This window comes from Chinchilla lanigera, unplaced genomic scaffold (assembly GCF_000276665.1).
Source record: "Chinchilla lanigera isolate Chin_1 unplaced genomic scaffold, ChiLan1.0 scaffold00007, whole genome shotgun sequence".
NCBI lineage: Eukaryota > Metazoa > Chordata > Mammalia > Rodentia > Chinchillidae > Chinchilla > Chinchilla lanigera.
The window spans coordinates 29,299,141-29,304,454 of NW_004955408.1; positions in this window are offsets into that span (position 1 = coordinate 29,299,141).

The window sequence follows — 5,314 nt, forward strand, 5'->3', positions numbered from 1 at the left end:
ATTTATTGTGCCTGGGTGCAGGTGGACAGAGGGTGAAAAGGCCATCTGTAAGGAGCAAAGGGAAGTGGGCTTTGGCTTGAAAAAAGGCAAGGAACATTAGGCAGGAAGATCTTAGTAAACATCAGTGGGCAAAGTCCTTGAGGTGTCTGCTGTAAATGTTTGGATACCTTCAAATGCCTGGGTATTTTGGAAGATTCCATGGTCCATCTTATCTCTTTTATGACATCCAATGTTTCCTGAGGGCACTCAGTACTGAGCTAAGAACAACGCCTCTGCTGGCAGGCAGGTTGGGTATTGGGAGAGTTAGGTCCAAATTGGGTCTTACATTCCCATCTTTTTGTTATTATAAACAAAAAGAAAAAAGGAGGGAGATGGGCTCCATTTTTCATGAGTACTTCCTGCGTGGCACCTGGGCTGAGCAGGCAACCTAGTGGGAAGGAAAACCTTGGGGAACTGTTTTATATTGAGGGGAAGAGGAAAGCAACATCTGCTTATTAGTGATTGTTTGGATGCAGTCTTATAAGGACTGTGACAGGAGTCTGAAAAGACATGGCCAGAATAAGAGAATGGGGATTATACAGACCAGCAGTCCCACTAAGGGAGGGAGCCATGAGGCTCATCTGGATGATTTGCAAGAGGCTGGAGAAAGGGAGAACATCTATATATTTTATGAGGTGGGAGACTGACAGAAGTAAGGAGAACAAATCAAGGACAAGGGCCTGACTGAAGGAGAGGCGAAAAGAGGCTGAATGGAGGAGTGTAAGGAAATAGTAAAGAAGGCACATTTTAAATCTAGGACTGAGTAATGGGTGGTAGATGGGGGCATTGAAGAGAAAAGGGCATATGGGTTGGGCAGTACAGGATGGATAGGAAGGACTATCCAGCTGATAGATAGCTCAGAGTCTTAGACCCACCTGTGTGTGCCATCTGTCCTGCGAACAGGGAGAATGGAGTGATATATGGAGAGGTTTTTTTGGTGGGTTTTTTTTTTTTTTTTGAGAGAGTTGATAGAGACCAGAAGACCATGCTGGAGCAGGTGAGAGGTAATTGGTTTTATCCCCTCAGAGTCTGACTGGGAACAGGGTACGGCCAGCTGGGAGGGATGAGGTGATCCAGCTTTAATGGGATGTCAAGAGGTGTTTGATTGAGAGCCAGGGAAGGGGAGGAGGTATCCCAGATTCTGGGGTGTAGATCTTGGGAGGTAATGGGGGCTTTGGGTGAGGCCAGAGAAGGAAAAAAGAGAAAGGCTAAACCAACAGAAGGGGTCCTGTGAGTTGTTTAGATAATACTGATATAATGGGAAATAAGTCAGGTGGTGAGTAGGCATGAAAAAAATACAGACCTTTTCAGGTAGGCGATGATCTGGGATCTTGGTTGTCTATTGAGGTGACTGATGTCTGTCTAGACTTTATTAGACCAGGTATTATCATTTATCTCATCCCTTGGGGAGTATATAGGCCTGGTTTTTTGTTGCTTGAGGTCTGGCTTTTAACTGACTAGCCAAAGAAACAAGTAAGTATGGGCCAAACAATAAAATCAAGGCTAAACAAGGCTATTATGAATATAACCACAAATATTTTGCTAGAAGACCTAGTAAGAGCCTTTTATAAAGAGGATAAGCAGAAGGTCTAGAGAATTTTAGAATCTGACATGGCTCTAACCTATCACCTAGTATCTTGAATAGACATAGAGATATTAGAAGGATCAAGAATGTATATGTAGTATTTAGCTTTTATGATGGTACTAGTGCTGGGGATATAGCTCAGCAGCACTGCCTGGCAAGTGGGAGGCCCTGAGTTTGATTCCTGGTACAAAAAAAAAAAAAGAATATCATGACACAAGTTCCCTCTTGTGCTCATGTTAGAATGCCTAATGTCATCTGATTTTGTAGGATGGCTTGCCTTAGTTTTGTAGGATGGCTTGCCTTAATTTTTTTTTTTTTAATTTAGTACAGGGAGAGATCAGTCATGGTATCTTTTACAGTGAATAGTCTACAGCCATACCACCCTGAACACACCCGATCTCGTCTTTTACAGTGAATAATTGCTATTTTGGAGGGCATATAGACAGATGACAAAAGCTTATTTATCTCTTTTGATTATACTTTTCTGCTGGGTGTTTAAGACCAAGTTAAAATGAGACCTGTGTTAATCAAAATTGACCTCTTGCTGTCTATCAAGGTCAGGTAAGCCTCTGTAGGCATTGCTCTTGGGATCATGCACAGAGCCTCTCGGCTCCGTCACTGTCAGCTGTCAAGATGGGTCACAGTCTTGCTGGACCATGTCTTGGTGAATCTCCTTAAGCACACTGCACATCTTATCGATCTCTAGCTTCTGAGGTCTAGCAATCTGCCTGCTCAGGTGTTAGGCGACTTACCAGAGTTGTGGTATTCTGTAGGAAAGGTTTTCTCTAGTCCTGGGTCTCTGCTGATCTTGGAGGGCCAGGGTCAAAATACTGGCTGTTCTCTTAGCCCAGTTAGCTCTCTAGTTCTGGTCTCTAAATTTCAGTTGTTGAACACCCAGTAGAGAAGATCAGTTATATCAGTTTTAGTTAGCTGATTGAAAGCATACATGTAAATTGCTTTTTGACAGCTGTTGTCCCCTATTAAAGGCAAGCAATTTTTGTAAGCTTTGTAACCCCTGTTATATTTAGACTCAATTAAACTGTTTGACTTGTGACTGCTGTGGTTTTTAATCTCATTTAGATAGTGCTAGGGAGAAATAATGTTAAAGTGCCATCTAATGGACTTGGATAAAAATTCTGTAAAATGGGTTGTTTTTATAAAATCTCATCTATATTCAGCTCAGACTTTTATCTGTCCCTTATAGAATGCTAAAACCAAACAGCTGCCACTCTCAAAGCAGAGGACTGATTTCTCCAGCAGCCCTGGTGAATCTTCATTACACTAAAGGCCAATGGAACGTTGATCAGACGGGCAACTGCTTTCCTTTCCAGAGACAGATCTTAGATTGCATGGAGCTAGTGAAAACTGAAGGGGCAACAGACAGGTCGTGGCTGGGGCAGCTCCCCCATGTTTGCTCCAAATGACCCTTAGTGGAAACCGGCTTTCCACAGCCTGGAAGGGTAATCAGCAGACAATTTCCACTTATCCATCGTTTTCACCTGCACTCCCCAAGGAAGGTGAAAGGCAACTCTTTCAGTGATCATCAGTATTCTCTATCTCAGAGTGACTTGAAATGATGCCATTAGAGCCCTTTCATAAACCTCCATCACGGGTCCAGCTACAGGTCTGGATTTTCTCTCTCTACTAATAAGTTAGAATTTTTGTTCTCCTTTCCCTTCTGTCTGCACCCCCTCTGCCTCCCTCCCATACCAATTCCTCCCTGACTTCTCCCTCCCTCTCTCTCCCACCACCAGTGTTGGCCTTGAGACATGTCTCCAGGGACCCAGCTATGAGCCACTGTGCTGCAGCTGCTCCGCTTGTGCACCAATCCCAGACTGTGAGACCCCAGTGCCAAATGCCCACATCCAGAATGCCCAGCCTGCCATGCCCAGAGCCCACCTGCCACCCTCATAGTCTGGCAACAAGGCATAGCAAGCATACGCCATAGAGATCAGGATCCAACCTGTGCTTGAACAGCAGGACCGCAGCACCTGCAGACACAGCCTGCCCTCTGTGCTTGCTCCTGAGCCCAGCCCAGGTAACAAATGGTGGTGGAAAACTGACTTCCACTTGCAGAAGATTGAAACTACATCCCTAGCTCTTGACCTATACTAAAACCAAATCAAAGTGGGTCAAAGACCTAGACATAAAAACAGAATTTTAAAAAACTAGTGTGGGACTGGGAATTGAACCCAAGGCCCTCTCACTAAGCTATTTTCCCAGTTCTCTCTCTCCTTTTCCGGGGAAGAGGGGTACTGGAAATCGAACTCAGGACCTCACACTTGCCAGGCAGACACTGCACCACTGAGCTAAACCTCCAGCCCCTCCTTAGTTCTTTTTTATTTTATTTTTTTTTTTATTTTGAGAGACGCTCTCAGTGAATTGCTAAATTGCCCACACTGGACTCGAATCTGCAATTTCCTGCCTGAACCTCCCAGAGACCTGGGATTACAGGAATGTGCCACCATGCTCAGGTTTAAAAAAAATACAAAACTTTGAAACTGCAGGAAGATAACATAGGGAAAATAACTGAAACCATAGGCACAGGTGAAGATTTCCTGAATAGGATCCCAACACCACAGGAAATAATATCAAGAAACAACAAATAGAATTACATCAAATTAAAAAGCTCTGCACAACAAAGGAAACAACAGAGTAAAGGGGCAACCTACAGAACAGAAGAAAATTTTTGCTAGCTACTCTTCTGGTACAGGACTAATATTTAGAATATATACAGAACGCAAAAATTAAGCTCCCAAAAAACAAATGATCTAGTCAAAGAACAGGTAAATGAAAAATGGTAGATACTCCTCAAAAGAAGTATAAATTGCCAATAAGTACATGAAAAAACATTTAGTATTCAACATTTTTAGCCACTAAGGAAATACAAATCAAAACAATTTTGAGATTGTATCTTATTCCAGTCAGAATGGCTATCATCAAGAACATACACACACAAAAATAGGAGCCAGGTGGGGTGGCTGCACACCTGAAATCCCAGCACTTGGAAAGCTAAGGCAGGAGGATCGCCATGAGTTCAAGGCCAGCCTGAGCTAAAAAGTGAGTTCAAGGCCAGCCTGAACTACATAGGGAGACCCTGTCTCAAAAAACAAAAACAGAAATAAAAGAATGTAATAAAATAAATGCTGTAGAGGACAAGGAAGGGAACCCCCTTACCTCATTGATGTGAATGTAAACTAGTATAACCACTATGGAAATCAAGACAGAGACTTTGCAAAAACTTAGAATAAAAATAACACTTGACCCAGTTATACCTCTCCCGGGTATATTCCCAAAAGAATTAAAGACATCATACTATAGTAATACCTGCATATCCATGTTTCTAGTGGTGCAATTCATAGTAGCTAAGCACTAGAAACAACCTAGATGCCTGTCAACAGATTAATGAATAAAGAAAATATGGCATGTATACACAATGTAATATTATTCAGCATAAATAACAATAAAATTATGTCCTTTGCAGGAAAATGGATAGAACTTGAGACCATCATGCTAAAAGAAATAAGACAGACTCAAAAAATTAAATGTCATGCCGGGTGTGGTGGCGCACCCCTGTAATCCCAGCACTTGGAAGGCTTAGGCAGGAGGATCATTGCGAGTTCGAGACCAGCCTGGGCTACAAAGTGAGCTCAAGGCCAGCCTGAACTGCATAGTGAGACCCTGCCTCAA